Source organism: Dermacentor albipictus, chromosome 3 (genome assembly GCF_038994185.2).
Source record: "Dermacentor albipictus isolate Rhodes 1998 colony chromosome 3, USDA_Dalb.pri_finalv2, whole genome shotgun sequence".
Lineage (NCBI taxonomy): Eukaryota > Metazoa > Arthropoda > Arachnida > Ixodida > Ixodidae > Dermacentor > Dermacentor albipictus.
Genome location: NC_091823.1, coordinates 153,435,021 through 153,452,959, shown reverse-complemented (window position 1 = coordinate 153,452,959; position 17,939 = coordinate 153,435,021).

The following is a 17,939-nucleotide window of genomic DNA, read 5'->3' as shown; positions in this document are numbered from 1 at the left end:
GAGATGGGCTCGAATCCCGGTGGTTTGTTTGGGAAGACAGCTTTCTGTGCACTCTGGTGACTGCGACGCTCAGAATTAGGCGGCAGCCTGACGACAACGGCCGCCGTCAACGTAACAGAATAAGCGGGCGTGCAAGGTTCCACTTAAAGCCGGAAGTACATTCAGAGGAGATACGCTATACTCTTGTCGGCAAAAAAAAAGTGATGAGTAACGAGCGGTGTTGTTGAGCGAAGCTGTATACCGATAATGTCACCATAGACATGACCACGCTGATTCACCATAGACATGACATGAGTCACCATAGACATGACCACACTGATTCGCACATACGTGGGATCCGCATAATTTTGTGACTATCAATTTGATACTTCAGAATGGCGCTCATTAGCGCAACATTTCCATCCACATTGAGCATAAGCGGCTGTCGTATCCACAGTAGAATTGATTTAAATGGCTTTCATCCCATGGACATATCGTCGCCAACTTCCGTGGGAATGGAGTCGTCAAAGTGGAATACAGGTGACAGGGAAATCAGGAGGTTGATGAATGGGAAGAAGGCGGAAGCTTGCGTATGACCTCAGGGATATAAAATGACTTTTTGAGCAGCTTGGTCAGGGGGCCATGCAATGGTTTCCACGTCTATTAAAAATCCCCCAAAATATTAACAGAGGCCGACAAAAATGCGGGCATTTTGGGAAAGGTGAAACCGCTGGAAAATTCACGACAGCCTTAGCCTAAATATAAAAGATGACTTAAAAATAAGAAACCATAACGTTGACAGGGTGGCCAAATTCTGGCACAAATAAATCGGCTGTTGAAGCAGTTCAGCTGAAACGCAATGGTGCGAAATAAGGCGAATATGTCGGCAAGTGTGGATCAAAGGTCAAGTAGGTCAAGTGGCCGACGCCAGCGCTCGGCAGTTGTCAAAGGACTGCACGTATTAGTGGGATGCCTGGTCGTCAGTAATTACAGTATGATTCGGGTCTGAAATATTGGACGCGGGCTCCATCACATTGAATACAGTGCATTCTACGGTGTCATTCTTGGACAGATGGTACCCATTCTCCAGCAATGAGGATGGGAACAAATTGTCTCACGGGCCGGCTGTCACCTTCCTCCTACTGCCAACATTCCTTTCCCTCCATAGTTGCTTAGCTTTTACTGGGTTCGGCTGCTAACCACGAGGTCTCGGGATCGAATCCCAACCATGGCAGCCGTATTTCAATGGGTGTGAAATGCGAAAACCCGCGTACTTAGGGTTAGGCGCACGTTAAAAATCCCAAGTGGTCTAAATTATTCCCGAATCCTCCACTACGGCGTGCCTCATAATGAAATCGTGGTTTTGGCAAGTAAAACCTCATAATGCTTTATGTAATATTCATTAACGATGTCCTGGACAGTCGCACAACTCTTGAATACAATTAAGTGTCAGGAGTTGCGCGTGAGGTCCTTGAATATATGTGTCTAGCGCCGATAACCGATAAATAAATGAAAAAAAATGAAAAAAATCATCATCATCATCATCATCATCATCATCAGCCTGGTTACGCCCACTGCAGAGCAAAGACCTCTCCCATACTTCTCCAACAACCCCGGTCACCTACTAATTGTGGCCATGTCGTCCCTGCAAACTTCTTAATCTCATCCGCCCACCTAACCCTCTGCCGCCCCCTGCTACGCTTCCCTTCCCTTGGAATCCAGTCTGTGTATAATAGCTGTGTCTTACCAGTAGTCACCTACGGGGCAGAAACTTGGAGGCTTACGAAAAGGATTCTACTTACATTATGGACGAGGCAACGAGCTATTGAAAGAAGAATGATGGGTGTAACGTTAAGGGATTAGAAAAGAGCAGATTGGGTGAGGGAACAAACGCGAGTTAATGACATCTTAGTTGAAATCAAGAAAAAGAAATTGTCATGGGCAGGACATGTAATGAGGAGGGAAGATAACCGATGGTCATTAAGGGTTGAATATGTGGATAGCCTTTATGGCGTTCGATAGCTGCTAGTCTACATTGCGGCTATATAATAAGGGCGGAACGGCAACATGGTAGAGAATGTGGAGGACATACAAATCCCGCATATATTACTGCACAATCATTTTAAATAGCGTTCTTGCTTCACGTACGTGGATAGCCGACATAGGAGACTACTTTGGAAACTAACTGCAAGTACTGTATATGTCTTACCCAAGGGTGTACCTGGCCTGGTGGCCAGTAAATGTGACGAAATATTGCGAGCAGCTACGGCCATAGCATGCTAACGGATGACGCCACAGACTGAAGTGTCTAGCGCAAGAGTGGACAAGAGAGAGACGCTACAAGGACAAGCGCCCAGTTGGAAGTTTGCGCTTATCCTTGTCGCCTCTTTAGTGTCCCCTCTCACACCCTGCGACGACACATGGACAGTTTGCTCAACTCTTGTTTCGTGACTTTTGTGTCAAGGTGAAAAACCGACATATCCATGTATATGTCTTATTACTTAAGCACATCTAGATTTGCAGCTGCGGCGATAGCCCATGAGTGCGCATTGCAAAGTCGCTAGTGAAATAATTGTGTGCACCTTAACGAATTCGATAAGGGAAAATCAAAATCCATCCACGACGGCGTCTCTAGTAGGCGCGGTGCGATGTTCGGACGTTAACAATGTATGCCGATTGAAGAAAGGCTGCCCCGAAGTGCTTTTGACGGTTAGGCTAGCTTCTTTACTCCGTATGAGGAAAAAAAAGAAAAGGAAAAGAGAAGAATAAAAAAAGGAACCGAATCAAACGCCCAGAATCAACAATTGCTCGTCGCGAGTAAACGCTGGATGACGAGCAATTTCCAGGCGACGAGCGAATACGCTTGATCAAGAACACTGATAACGCCGGCGGGACAAGCATTGTGGCGAAGTTCAATGCGCAGGGATAGCTTTTACTTTTTTTATTTTTGTTTTGTCGACGTCATCACGCGTCACCGCGGGAAGTTTGAAAAGTTGAAGGTGAGTACGCCACGTGGTGGCATTCACGCGAACTAAATCCTTGTGTCCAGAAAAGCTGGATACGTTCACCTTGGCGGTGGCCTGTCCTTTCTATTTCGTCGACTTGCATCTTGAAGTGTCGGTGGTGGTGGATATTCAGCATTTCGACGAACAGGTAGCGAACCTCCATGATTTGCTGTTTTGAGTTTTCTGGATATGGAATAACTGACCGGCCGCGCATTGGGGTAGTGTATGTGCTGTACGCCATAAAATTCCGTATCCTAGCCATAGACAGCTTCGCTGTAAGAAGCATTTGGCTGTGGCACTGCCTTATCTCATACACCACCTAGAACACGGCTGATGAGTCGGGACACAAGATTCTTGCTCGCTTCCCGATGAGCCATATACTATGGGACAATGTCAACTGCGAAGATAAAAGTTTTATAAGATGCTGCTGAGTCCTGGCGAAAAAAAATCCTTATAGCCCCTTCGATTCGGCCCTTTGGGGTAGTACTTTTTGGTGACACTCTTACCTTTGAAGGCACATATTCATTTGAAAGCACTGTTTTCCTTGAATGGTTCAGCAATGAACCGCTTTGCTGCCTTCTATTAATGGTCTGACTGTATGGGTAGATCCTTTCGAAGTTTTCCGGACGTCCTAAATATTGCCGGTTGCAGATCATAATATTCTAGTCCTTGAGCTGTATTATTCCATCAGGAGTACGTTACTTGCATGAGAAATTCAAAAAACCTTTTTTAAAAATAACATAATGTAGTATTTACCTCTGCAATGTATTTACCCCAGTTGAAAATGACAACAGAGGTTGTGTTCAGTACTACAGAAATTTCTGTTGTACAACAGGATTTTTCTGTAGTAACTACAGATTCCTGATGGAGCGACAGACTTTTCTGATGTACAACAGACATTTGTTGTTGCTACTACAGAAGTACTGTCTGTCGTATGTCTGTTGTTACTACAGAAAGCTGAAGCTCTACAACAGATTTTTGTAGTACTACAGAAATTTCTGTTGTACAACAGGATTTTTCTGTAGTAACTACAGATTCCTGATGGAGCGACAGACTTTTCTGATGTACAACAGACATTTGTTGTTGCTACTACAGAAGTATAGTCTGTCGTATGTCTGTTGTTACAACAGAAAGCTGAAGCTCTACAACAGATTTTTGTAGTACTACAGAAAAAATTGTCATCACTACAGGCACCCTGTTGTCCCAACAGAAATGTTCCTGAAGTAACCCGAAAAACTTCTGTAGTGCTACAGAGAGCTGTTGAAATACTACAGAAACCTATTGTGGCAACAGGCCCCCAATTGTCACAACAGAAGTGTTCCTGAAGTAATGCGACCAACTTCTGTTGTACTACAGAAAAATGTTGTTGTACGACAGAAGCCTATCATTGCAACAGGCCCCCAGTTGTCATAACAGAAGTGTTCCTGAAGTAATGGACAAACTTCTGTTGTACTACAGAGAACTGTTCCACAACGGAAACCTATCGGCGGAACATGTACCCAATGATGACAACAGAAGTGCACTGAAATTGTGTGATGCGACAAGCTTCTGTAGTGCCCGGTTGAAAAAGACAAAAGGAATTCCTGTCGCAACTACAGAAATTCTGTTGTACGACAGAAGTCGTTGACATTTCTTAATTGGGAGACATTTCTGACATTAGGACAGAAATTCTGATTTCGCAACAGAAGCATTCTGTCGCGACAACAAGAGTTCTGAAGTCGGGCTTCTCGCGCTTCTCTGAAGCCGGCAATGCTGATGGCGCCGACACCGGTAATAAAGTCGACGTGGCGAATAGTTACAATTGTGCCGTGACGACGCGGCACCACCAACGCCCTACCGGCCACCTCAAAATCGGCCACTGATCAAAATCATACCATCTGCGGGAATGGCTGCGTATCCGTTTTTTTTTGTAAGATGTGGCACACAGGCCTGTTGACTTACATGTGCTGTTACACTGACACATTAGTTAATTTCCCAGGAATATTTCACAAGCTTATGCGAAGCGGAAAAGAAGATTTGGGTTGTTCCACAAAGTTGCGTGAAAAGCTGTCTCGCTCGGGTCTCATTAATCTGGTACAGTGCTGCCGTGAGAAGCCAGTATGCTGTCAGAAAGAACTCTCATCCACGAATGTTCATTAGCTATTTTGCATTCAACACACGAATTATATGCGCGCTCAAAAGTGTAAAGAACGAGAGACAACTGTCGAAACTAGCAGTAATAACCCTAAAAGTCAACGTTGTCTATTTCTGAATGTCTTATTTAATAAGGATATCGTACATCAAAATCGATGTTCTAGCACTGCAAGATGTACGTCGATGGTACGAACACTCTTGCTCTTCTAGAGATGCGGCACTTGACGCGGTGGAGTGATAGCGGATCTTGGCTCTCAAAATGCAAATGTAAACATCAGCGCATCGGCTCGTCGTACTGTTCACATGGCCAAAACGTACCCTCGAAAAGCATGTCAGGGGTGGTGCAGTGGTAAGATGCCGGGCTCGGAATCGTGAGGTCGCATGTTCGAATCCTAGGCGACGACGTTTTTTTTTTAATTTTTTTTTAACTTTTATGTTTTTCTTTTTTGTACTAAGAAATTTACATAACCTTACGGACGTCTCTGTCAATTTTTAATTAAATATTGATCAAGAACTACACAACTTTCTACTACAGGACGTCACACTACAGACAACAGAACTACAGGCAACAGAACTACAGAAACAACGTCCCAAAATACGACAGACTCTTAAAATTTCCTGTTGTGTTTTTCAACTGGGACTTCACGGCACATATTGCAGCTTACAAGTTATAGCCGGTGAGTTGAGAAGGTGTATACAGTTGGAATGAATTTCCAGAATAATACCAGTTTAGAGATACGTTCCGTCAACCTCATCGGAAAAATGCACTATTCCACTTTTTTTAACCGCTTAAGTAGACCTCCCACGTATTTTATTCCGCGAATTGGTAATATGTAGAATCTGGTGCGATCCTGGTGGTTAATTTTAAGTGGCTACGTCATGCAGTCGCACCGCATACAATTCCTAAACCGCATCATATGTGCCACATTATAATTCATCAAAATTATTTTGAAATGGTTCAATATGTGTTTCAATTTCTCCTGCAAGAACTGTTCGATTCTTAAAATAATCTAGCACAAGGTGAAGAATCATGCTATTTGTCACATGTGATCTTTGAACAACTGCGGAAGACTTAAAAAAAGATAACCCCGCACATCAACCGTTATGACGTGCGTGAGTTTTTGCCTGTGTTCTCACTCAGATTTGTACCGAGCACCAAGTAAGGCACATACTGATTTTCAGTCGAGGCCCACAGGTTTCTACATAAATAGTAGATATTCATTGCTCGGTGTTCTGTTTAAAAATATAAAACAATCCAATTTATTACTCTTAGCAATCATGTAAATTGAAATAAAATTAGTTTTACATACCTCTACATGTTAACAAATTTCGAGCTTATATTTTCTGAGTGGAAATTCGTCCCGCTTTGGTAAGCATTCAATAGATGACAACGTATTTCTTGTGCCAGATTAAGAACCCTAAGAGGGTTACACTGAGCGCTTCATACTCCCAGCCAGGCTTCTTACACTTCCACAAAAAATGTGTTAACCTGTTTGTGCCAAATTCCACAAGCTAAGCCGTAAAGGGTTAAAGGGCATTTTTCTACAAACGAGCGAAATCTGCACATTTGAACAGATAGCTACTCTCCGTGCAGGCCGCTTGTAGCCAGAAACATTTGCGCGTCATTACAATCAACAATACCAAGGCACCTCATTTGACAAACTAACATTAGTGGGCGGATCCGGTGGATTCCGAGTCGCACAGGAATCAAAGGAAACGAAGTGGCGCATGCGACATCCCGCGAAATTCTGCCGGGCCCTCCTCTGTGAAGAGAAGCGCTACTATGGAGGCGTGCGTAGACGCATTCTCTTTTGCCCCCACACATCAAACTCTGCATGCAAGGTTTGCTAGGTAAACTTGCTCGCAAAGCATGTGGCGGTTTCCTGAATAATGCTCAATTTCTGTGGGATTCTCTGGCGAGACATGCCGCTATTCCGGCTAGCCTTGCCGAACTCTCACTCAGCCGCAGGCCTGCGACACTGGAGGTGGGGGAGGTGTGTCTAGCGCTCTCCTCGTCTGTCTACGTACAAGACATGATCGTGTTCACAGTGACACTCGGCTTGGCAGACGACTAGAACAACGAGGGAGAACCCGGACCGGGGTTCTTGAATAAACTTTATTCCCCCACTCTCTCTCTCTTTCTACAAATGGTATCAGAACTCTGCAAAGGACCTTAAAATCAGAACATTCTGAAGGACACCTGTGCAGCACTACTGAACGTCTTTATTCTTCGTGAAAAGTGGTGGCAAAGTTCTCTATAGCGTCCTTACCACTGTAAAGCTCGAAGCACTGCCCACGTAGCTTCACATGTCGGTAGGTATGATAATGAGCACACCCAGTTGAAAATGACATAAGAGGTTGCGTTCAGTACTACAGAAATTTATGTTGTACAGCAGAATTTTTCTGTAGGAACTACAGATTCCTGATGGAGCGACATACTTTTCTGATGTACAACAGACATTTCTTGTTGTGACTACAGAAGTACACTCTGTCGTATGTCTGTTGTTACAGCAGAAAGCTGAAGCTCTACAACAGATTTTTGTAGTACTACAGAAAAATTTTTCATCACTACAGGCACCCTGTTATCCCAACAGAAATGTTCCTGAAGTAACCCGACAAACTTCTGTAGTGCTACAGAGATCTGTTGAAATACTACAGAAACCTATTGTGGCAACAGGCCCCCAATTGTCACAACAGAAGTGTTCCTGAAGTAATGCGACCAACTTCTGTTGTACTACAGAAAAATGTTGTTGTACGACAGAAACCTATAATTACAACAGACCCCCCAATTGTCATAACAGAAGTGTTCCTGAAGTAATGCGACATACTTCTGTTGTACTACAGAGAACTGTTGTTCTACAACGGAAGCGTATCGTCGCAACATGTACCCAATGATGACAACAGAAGTGCACTGAAATTGTGCGATGCGACAAGCTTCTGTAGTGCCCAGTTGAAAAAGACAACAGGAATTCCTGTCGCAACTACAGAAATTCTGTTGTGCGACAGAATTGTTGTTGTTGTCCCTGACGTTTCTTAATTGAGAGACATTTCTGACGTTACGAAAGAAATTCTGATGTCGCAACAGAAGCATTCTGTCGCGAAGGCCAAGAGTTATGAAGTCGCAACAGAAACGTTCTGTCGCGACAACAAGAGTTCTGAAGCCGGAACAACAGCTTTATATCGTGACAGCGACTCCTACGTTACGACACCGATTCTGACGTCGCAACAGAAGCGCTTTCCGTCGCGGCCCTTTAATATTGTATGCCAGTTTCACATCGGTGATGTACACTGTACTTTTCTCTTGCGCGGCATTCAATCGCGCTTCTCTGAAGCTGGCGATGCTGATAGCACCGACACCGGTATTCAAGTCCACGTGGCCAATAGTTATAATTGTGCCGTGACGACGCGGCACCAGCAACGCCCTACTGGCCTCCTCAAAATCTGTCGCTGATCAAAATCATACAATCTGCGGGAATGGCTGCGTATCCAATTTGTTTTATTTGGTAAAATGTGGCCCACAGGCCTGTGCACTTACATGTGCTGTTACACTGACAAATTAGTTAATTTGCCAGGAATATTTCGCAAGCTTATGCGAAGGGGAAAAGAAGTTTTGGGTTGTTCCACAAAGTTGCTTGAAAAGCTGTCTCGCTCGGGTCACATTATTCTGGTACAGCGCTGCCGTGAGAAGCCAGTATGCTGTCAGAAAGAACACTCATCCACGAATGTTTATGTAGCTATTTTGCACTGAACACACGAATTATATGCGCGCTCGAAAGTGTAAAGAACCAGAGACAACTGTCGAAATTAGCAGTAACAACCCTAACACTCACCGTTGTCGATCTACTTCTGAATTTTTTATTTAATATAGATATTGTATATCGAAATCAATGTTCTAGCACTCCACGATGTACCTGTCGATGGTAAGAACACTGTTGCTCTTCTAGAAATGCGGCATTTGACGCGGTGGAGTGATAGCGGATCTTGGCCCTTAAAATGCAAATGTAAACATCAGCGCATCAGCACACCGTACTGTGGTGCAGTGGTAAGATGCCGGGCTCGGAATCCTGCGGTCGCAAGTTCGAATCCTTGTTGGGGACTTTTTTGTATTTTTCTTTTTTGTACAAATTTTCATAGCCTTAAGGAGGTCTCTGTCAATTTTTAATTAAATATTGATCAAGAACTACAGGCAACAGAACTACAGAAACAGCGTCCCAAAATACGACAGACTGTGAAAATTTCCTGTTGTGTTTTTCAAGTGGGCAGGATAATACAGAGTGATGTGAGTGCAATCGATGTGATGACACTCCGTCGGTTCACCACAAGAAACGCTATATTAGCATCTCGCGTCATTTCGTGAAGCTAGAAAGTAAGATATTCCTGTGCTGTTGTAGACCCCTGTTCCGACACTCTTGTAGCGTTTCCTGTGCGACTGAATTTTGAAAGGGCTAAAAAATTGTTTGGCTGGTGACTCTGGAACTTTCATCAAAATAAGTTCAAGTATTAGCGAATTTTCTTTTGTCGTTCACGCCGCTACAGTCATCTTCCTTAGCTCAAATGTAATTATCAATTCCCGTTTCAGTGTGTAGCACAATTCGTTTCCTACTGGGAGCTTTGTGGTGTGCTCCTCTCTCACCACGACCACTTGCATGAAAGAATGTTTTTGGTAGTGAGATTTCAACAAGGAGTCCAAACGTAATAACCGGATGCTCTGTACATTCAGGCACATAGGTTCATGGAACAAGCAAGCGGCCACCTTACCACTCTCATTTCCTTTCGGCAGCAGCCACTGTTACACTCACGGTGCTTACTGCCCCTAGCCCAGCCGCAATTTGCTTACTAAATCAAGATCTCTCCTTTGTCTCCCATGTTTTTGTGGCAGTGAGCACCATCTGGACCGAGGGTGAAATTCTATAGCGTCAGCCTCATATGCGAAAAGTCCTTGGCTCGAATCATCGCTTCGCTGGAAGTCACCGGTTTTTCTAATACGTAGATTTCTATCAAAACCCGGCACTCAGTTGTTTATATGGGCTCTCAAATCGAAAGAGCTTCCAGTAGAGATATGCGATGGTCTCAGGACTCCTTTTGTCCAACCTCGGCTTTGGTAAAATAGTCGCCTATCAGCCGCTGCTGTGGGAGGCAGGCGGGCGCTGCTGCAAGATAGGTACATCAAATGGCGCTACTGTGAAATAGATAGGTAAAACGCACTCCCAGCCGAGTGGTAGGCAACTACGAGCACTTAAAACGCCTGGAACGCCATCAACTTGATGGGAAGTTGCCGGCGTGGGCCCGCCAGATTACCTTTTTTTCTTTTGTAAACATGAATAACACTTGTACAACAATAACCTTGCTTTTTCAAGAAAAACTTTTGTTCAAGAACGAACAGCCCGGGCCGTGACACCACCTGATGGAGGCTGAGGAAGCGTAGTTAGCGCAGTCGGCTTGTTAACCCAGACTTCGGTAACTCGGTCTCCTTATCGGGTTGGTGCAATTTACCAAGCGCCCTGCATTGGGGAGTGTCGCAGATTAACTCAAACACCTTGTAATTGTTCCTCGGGCGAGCATAATAAATAGCTTTTAATGTAACCGTTGTGACGCTAGTATTATCTATGTCGAGGCAACGCAGAAATCCTTGTTCCTTAGCCAAATGGCGCCACCACTCTGGGAGGTCGGCCTTAAATGACGCAGCAAGAAGACTGTTACTATTATTAAAGGAAATAAGGTGAAATGAAATTGCTACCTTGCATTTGTGAAAGTCGCGCAGAAAGAAGTTTCATAGGGCTCCATAAACGTTGCGGTGTTTAAACCCAATATGGTAGTCCCAACTTCTTTACTCGCCCCCACAACGCCATCGTAAACTTCACTGGAGGTATTCGTAGCCGTGCTCTTGATGCTCTGTTGACCGGGCCACTGTGAAATCGTCGACGCCACTGACGTCATCGTGCCTTCGACCAGCCATTGTCGACAAAGGCATACTCGCCGAACAAGCACCATTGCCCGCCCTACGCAGACTTCCCTGTATATGACGCAGTGCGTGTAGGGACTGTGCCTTGCAGTACCATGTTGCGCGTTCTTGTTACGCTTAGCCCGCTGTTGTTCCTCAGTGTCCTTTGCGTTGCGTTGCTGAGCACGAGGTCGTGAGATCAAACTCTGACGCTAGCGGCTGCATTCCGGTGAGCGAAGTGCAAGAAAACCAATGTACCGTGAATTGGGTGCACACTAAAGAAACCCACGTGTTAAAGATTATTCTGGAGTCCCTCGCTACTGCGTGCCTGGGATTGCAACCAACATAATAATTTGGCAAGTAAAGCACCAGAATTTAACTTTTTACATATATAATGTGGAACACGAAGCTTTCTTTTTTCAGAAGAGGGTTGTAGCACCGAAAAAGACAACACAAAGCAAGCGAGACGGGACAGGCGCAATGTCCTATACGCAATTGTCCTTACGCGCCTGTCCCGTCTCGCTTGCTTCGTGTTGTCTTTTTCGGCACTACAACCCGGTTATGGAAACAAGCAGCAACTAGCCCCCCAACAAGTATTACTCAGAACTCGAATCTATTTTTGGTAATCAACAACCGGCAATATTCTTCGCATTACAATGGTTGCCGCTTTGCATGAGATCAGATCAATCAAATGAAAGAATGAAATGAATTTACTGTCAATATGATATTTTCTTGCTCGGAAGACATGAAGTGACAAGCTGGCAAAATAATATTTTGGTTGCGATCCCAGGAATGGAAGTGGCTGAGAAAGTTTTGGAGCAGCTCTGGGAGCCGCAAATTTGTCACTTTGGAGCACGTTTGGAAAAGGAATTGTCTGTTTTGGAGCAGTAAATTCATGTTTTCGAGCAGCTTAATAATGGTAGTGAAATAGAAGCATATGAGAAAAACGTGTTCCTTATTTTAATTTGCAGAGCACCATCAGATTACGCCAGATCAGTTCTGCAGAAGCCCGCAAGGCGAGCAAAATTCATGACAGGGAAAAATTGTCATCGACCTTATTGTAGCAAAAGCTACAAAGAAATACAGGTTTCTTGGAAACCATCCCTAAATGAGACACCGGCTGTGCCACCTAAATGTGGCCAAGAAAAAAATGACCGAGGGTTTTCCGTGAACAGCGCCCACGGTGCGTTGACGGGATTTTGCTAATGCTGGAAGAGTTTTTTTTTGTATTGTGAACAAGCAACTATCATTTAATTTTAATGAACGAACTTTTATTAGCTTACTTATTCAATAAGATGCCAATGCAAAGATTGTGAAGTACGCCGATAAATGACCGATAACAGTGCATATAGCGACCTAGCTCTTGTGCGGTCTTTTTCCCGACAAAGAAAAGCAAGGAAACGCCCGCAAATCCGTTTATAAGTCTACGTGACAACGTGTCACCCCTCCAGTAATATAAGTGGTGTCAGACGTAAACATCATCATCACTACATTGGGCCATAATCATGCCATAAAGTCACTTTTGTACTTTCGACGCGAGTCTGGTTTAGACAATCCACTCTAGAACCTGTGAGACGTGCACACAGTGCGAAATGTCCTTACGCGGTAACGTTTTGTGTGAACAGGATTACTCTTGCATGTGTTCTGTCTGCAGTGCGCGTCGGCGTATTGCACAACGTGTACATAGTAGCTCATTGTACCAAAACATAATCACCTGCCACCTACTTTTCTCTATATTTCCACTTCCCGTTTCCCCTGTGAGGAGTAGCGGGCTAGAGACACGCTCTCCGGGCGGACCTACCCTCCTTTCTCTTCATTAAAATTTACTCTTCCTCTACTGCACTGTGTATATTACAAACGCTCAAATTAGCGTCATGGACTTGTAACGTTTCGACAAGCGAACCGTTACAAGATCGCGCTCTTTTGCGTTTGATAGGGACCGGAGATACACGCCAATAACTGCTGACAGTGCCTCTATATGACAAAGTTTGCACAAAGATTGGTCCAATCTTTGGTGCGCAGAAGCCTTGTCACGGTCACAGCGGTTGTCTTTTCTATACTTAGTGATCTCGCGGTCTTACTTCACGAATCATCAGTATTCACGAATCAGTATTCACGAGACATAGGTTCTTCTAAATGCTGTTAGCGGATATTGGTCAACGTTATCTACAACCTTTCCACTGCCATCTCGTCGATTAGTTCAAGTTATAAATTCAGCCAATTGAACATATTCGGGCACAATTAACGATATACTACGACAGTGTCCACCGTGAACAACTCTCATCACGGTACAGTTTGCGCAGTACCTTCAGGTGATTTTTAATTCTTTGTCATCTTCAATTAGGATAGCAGAATACCACAATATAAAGGTGAAGTGGCATTCTCTTCATTGCACGTTTTTCCAGTATTTCACTTTGCTTTCTGAGAAAAAGCTCACAGATATTTTTTGAAAACAATAAACGGATAAAAATGTGCCTTGGCTCTCCGGTCTACGTCATCGACTAATCTATTGAATAAGTTCAATCATTCGGGTGTACTCGCGGTTACGCCACAGGCGCCGTAAAGCCACAGTAAGATGGCAGCGAGTGATTTGTTGAAGGATGCATAATTAAAAATTTCGGACTCTTCCTGCGCAAATCGCGTTGTGAACGTGGTTGCCGTGAACGCAATTTCGGATGTTTGCGGTTTCTTCTAATGTTTAATTATGACAAAAAATTAGGGATTGTATATGCCAACACCATGATCTTGTTATGCAGCACGCGGTAGTAGAGGACGGAAGATTGATTTATACTACCTGGGGTTCTTAAACATACACCAAAATCAAAGTACACGAGTGCATTTCGCCCCCATCAAAATGCGGCCGCCTCGGCCAGAATTTGATGCCGCGACTTTATGTTGAGCAATGCAATACCAAAGCCACTAAGCAACCATGGCGGGTCAATTACGACCAAAATTTGGTTGCTATCTTTGACTAAATATGAAGCTTGGCAACCTTGGCTTGCGTTCAGCGGCGGCCAGAGCCTTATTTTGTGCGGCATGGTCGGGTAGAAGATAGTGTAGCCTGAGCGCAAATTTGAGTGAAGATTGCGATTGCCATTGGATATTTGTGAGCAAGAAGTGCCATGAAATCGAGGCGTTCGTTTGTCAACCTGCCGCACTATATCATCCCGGTAACAGCACTTGGTGCACGTGTGAAATAGATTTAGAACTTGGCGCGCAGGGCCCATGAATCGAAGAAAATGTACCAATAAGGCACGAAGTCGTGTGCTAAAATATATAAGGAAACTGATGAGCTACGCGCTCGGCCGGCTGTACGGCCTTATTCACACAGAGCGACTTTCTTTCCCGACTGCCTCATCAAGTGAGCGTCGGTTCAAATCACATCTAGCTGGCCCGCTTATACGCAAACGAGTAGCATACTTATAAAATATTCGTGATATATTTTTCAGCACGAAACGGTTTTCATTTTCTTGTGGCCTAGTTAAAGTTATGCCACCAAACACAGCCACACCTCAGGACACCGACGCTAAAATGGATTGCTTAGGCTTGGATTGCCACGTTTAGAGCTAGCGAACGCATGTTATGGCTGTGCGCTTGCCAAAGAACACGAAGATCCTGCTAAATTTCCCAACTTCATTCGAAATTAGTTCTTTGGCGTAGTTGGCGCAGCACTTCCATTCCGGCAATCCTAATAAAAAGACGTGAAACCGTCTACTTATTGGCATTTCAACGGTAGTGGGTATGAGCCAATGTTTTGACACCAGAAGAAGCGGACGCTCTTTTCGTCCTTTCGTTTGTCGAGCTCTAAAAAAATTTAGTTCCCCGAAAAAGGCCGAAAACTTCCGCTACGTTTTAGTGGTTTCATTGCAGACAACAGCTAAGCAGCTGGTCACTTCAAAATTAAAATCAAGTCACCCAAAAGGTCAGCCAATGCGGCTCGCTGTAACAACGCGTACAGGCATCGGACTTAGATATGTTTACCCTTTACTGTAGCCATCGTTTGCCTAGCAGGAAGGTTTTTAGTGTAAGAAAAAGCTCTTTTATACGCTGTATGCGTTTTTGTATGGTGTCCTGAATGAGACTAGGTCATATACGATGTCTATATTTATATTATTTAGGGAGGTATATGTGCGCGAAAATGGTAATGCGACCAACGGTTGATTCATATGCAGATGTCGTTTAAAAGTGGATGACATAATCACAGGCCGCTGAAGTTTTCCTGCAACTGCGCGAAATAAACAGCTTCACTAGAAATGGGGATATGATTGTAGCATACGAAGCAAATGTGCATGCTTGAATTATGACCTGTGTAAAATGAATGTATTCTCTTTTTTTTTTCTCACCAACTGTAGCAGTGCCTTCGAGAAACCTAAGTGATAGAACATACTGTTACACGTAGAAAGATACAGACGGAAGAGGTTATTTATAAGCTGTTTAAACTGGACTGGAGCCAGAGCGCCAGGCCGACATTTTCTCGCGCCAAGGCCACAGACCCACTTCGTCGTCGTTCTCGCGGCGGCTCGTCTCTCGGGTATCAACCGATAATATCGTAATACTAGCCCATGGCGGCAAAAGTGCCGTCACGGTGCTTTTAAATATCCAAGGCACGTACAGAGTTGTAGGACTTGAGTCAGGTGACGTGCACAATGTCACTGGTTGTCACATCGGAGGACGTAGTGGGCGTGGCTAGAACAATTTCATAGGTGACATCGGTCACTTGGCGGAGCACGCGATATGGGCCGGTATAACAGGAAAGCAGTTTCTCACAAAGGCCAACTATAGGCGATGGTGACCAAAGCAACACGAGGGTGCCGGGTGCAAAATGGACATCACGGTGATGGAGGTCGTAGCGTCGCTTCTGTTTGTCCTGGGAGACTTGTAGATGAACGCGCGCAAGTTGACAAACATGGTCAGCACGGGCGATTGAATCACGGGCATAAGCGCTAGTTGAAGCTGTGGTGGACGGAAGCACGGTGTCTAGGAGTAGCGTCGATTCGCGACCATACAAGAGGTAAAACGGGGAAAAGCCGGCAGTTTCGAGACGGGAAGAGTTGTATGAAAAGGTAATGTAGGGTTGAGCCAGGTCCCAGTCACGGTGGTCGTGTGAAACGTATTTGGATAGCATGTCTGTAAGGGTGCGGTTCAAACGCTCAGTCAGGCCGTTCGTTTGAGGGTGGTAGGAGGTAGTAAATTTATGCTGAATGGAGCAGGCCCGCATGATGTCGTCAATGACTTTCGCCAAAAACGTACGGTTATGGTCTGTTAGCAATTGACGTGGAGCACCACGCATCAAAATGATATTATGTAGAAGGAAGTGCGCAACGTCAGTTACGCAACTGGTCGGAAGAGCCCGGGTTACTGCGTAGTGGGTCGCGTAGTCAGCCGCGACTGCAACCCACTTGTTTCCTGATGTAGAATCCGGAAATGGGCCGAGAAGGTCTGAGCCAACACGATGGAAGGGCCCGGCAGGGATGTCGAGTGGCTGCAGGTAACCATAACATTTTCTCGCGCCAAGGGCACAGACCCACTTCGTCGTCGTTCTCGCGGCGGCTCGTCTCTCGGGTATCTACCGATAATATCGTAATACTATGGGACGTTGTTATTCAGACATTCGTTCTTCCCAAAGATTTTGGCGTAATCTTATGCTGGCTCGTTATAAAACGTCAGTAAGTGGGGAACCTAGCTTCGATAAACGGAAGCTTTACTTGACAATCGTTTAGCTAACTTTAGTTTACAGGTAAGAGGGTACAGAAGTTTTCATATCGGGCACGTAAATTCCGGTAAAACTGTTGCCGTTTGGGTTTCCTATATAAGTTATCTCACATGCGCAATGCCTGTAATAATAACTGCTTAGATCCATGGATTGTAAGAAAATGCTACAGTTTTCTTAAATTTCTTTTTGGAGGTGAACTGTCGTAGGTATGATAAAATACGTGAAAAAAACGTGGAACAGGCCTTCTGTGGGTCATTTAGTGTGTTAATTTCAGACCAATTCACGCTAGGAAGATCAGTTATGAAGCCGACTTTGTCCTGAACATCTTTAGTCTATGAATGTGGGTCCTAAAATAACATCCTCCGACAACGGTGCGCTGTCGAGACGCGTAAGGTCCTTGACCAACCTATCACGCTCTTCCACAAACTTAGGGCAGTCACAAAGCACATTACCTATAGTCTCAGTCACATTGCACACCTCACAGTGTGGAGACTCGGTGCGTCGCATGAGGTGCACGTATCCGCACGTAAACGCTACCCCCAGCCTTAGTCTGTGCAGAAGACTGGCATAGCTTCGTTGAATTTTCGGTGGTAGCCTAAAATTCATGGTGGGGTCCAATCTCCGGAGTTGTCTGTGGTGGTTATCCGGATTGTCCCAGTGCTTTGCTGTCAATTTTCGGATGACACTGGAGAGGAGACAGTTGGCGTCCACTCTTGAAAAAGGAATTGAAAAATAATAGAATCTCTTATGAGACACGCTATCAGCAAGACATTGTTCGGTTTCCTTAGTAATGCTGACGCGCTGCTAATTAACAAAACACCGACAATAATTTGGCAGATCTTAACAGGCCTCTATAAATACCATGATGGAATATATTAGATAGGCCGCCCAAGCAATTTCGAGATTTGAATTGGCGTTAAATAAGTATGATGCTATTGCCTTCTTTATTCCTAGAAGGACGTCACCGCCTCTCTTATTTATACGATCACGCCTGTATATGTTGTATGAATCCCCACCGGGAAGAATGTAATCGTTTGTAATGCTAGGATTCAACCAGGTTTCTTTAAGAATGTGCGACTTGCTATTGTCTAGAACCATAAAGAGCATATCGTGTTTCGGCACAACGCTGCGGATGTTAGCATATTGACACGTGTACTTGTTTGTCTTT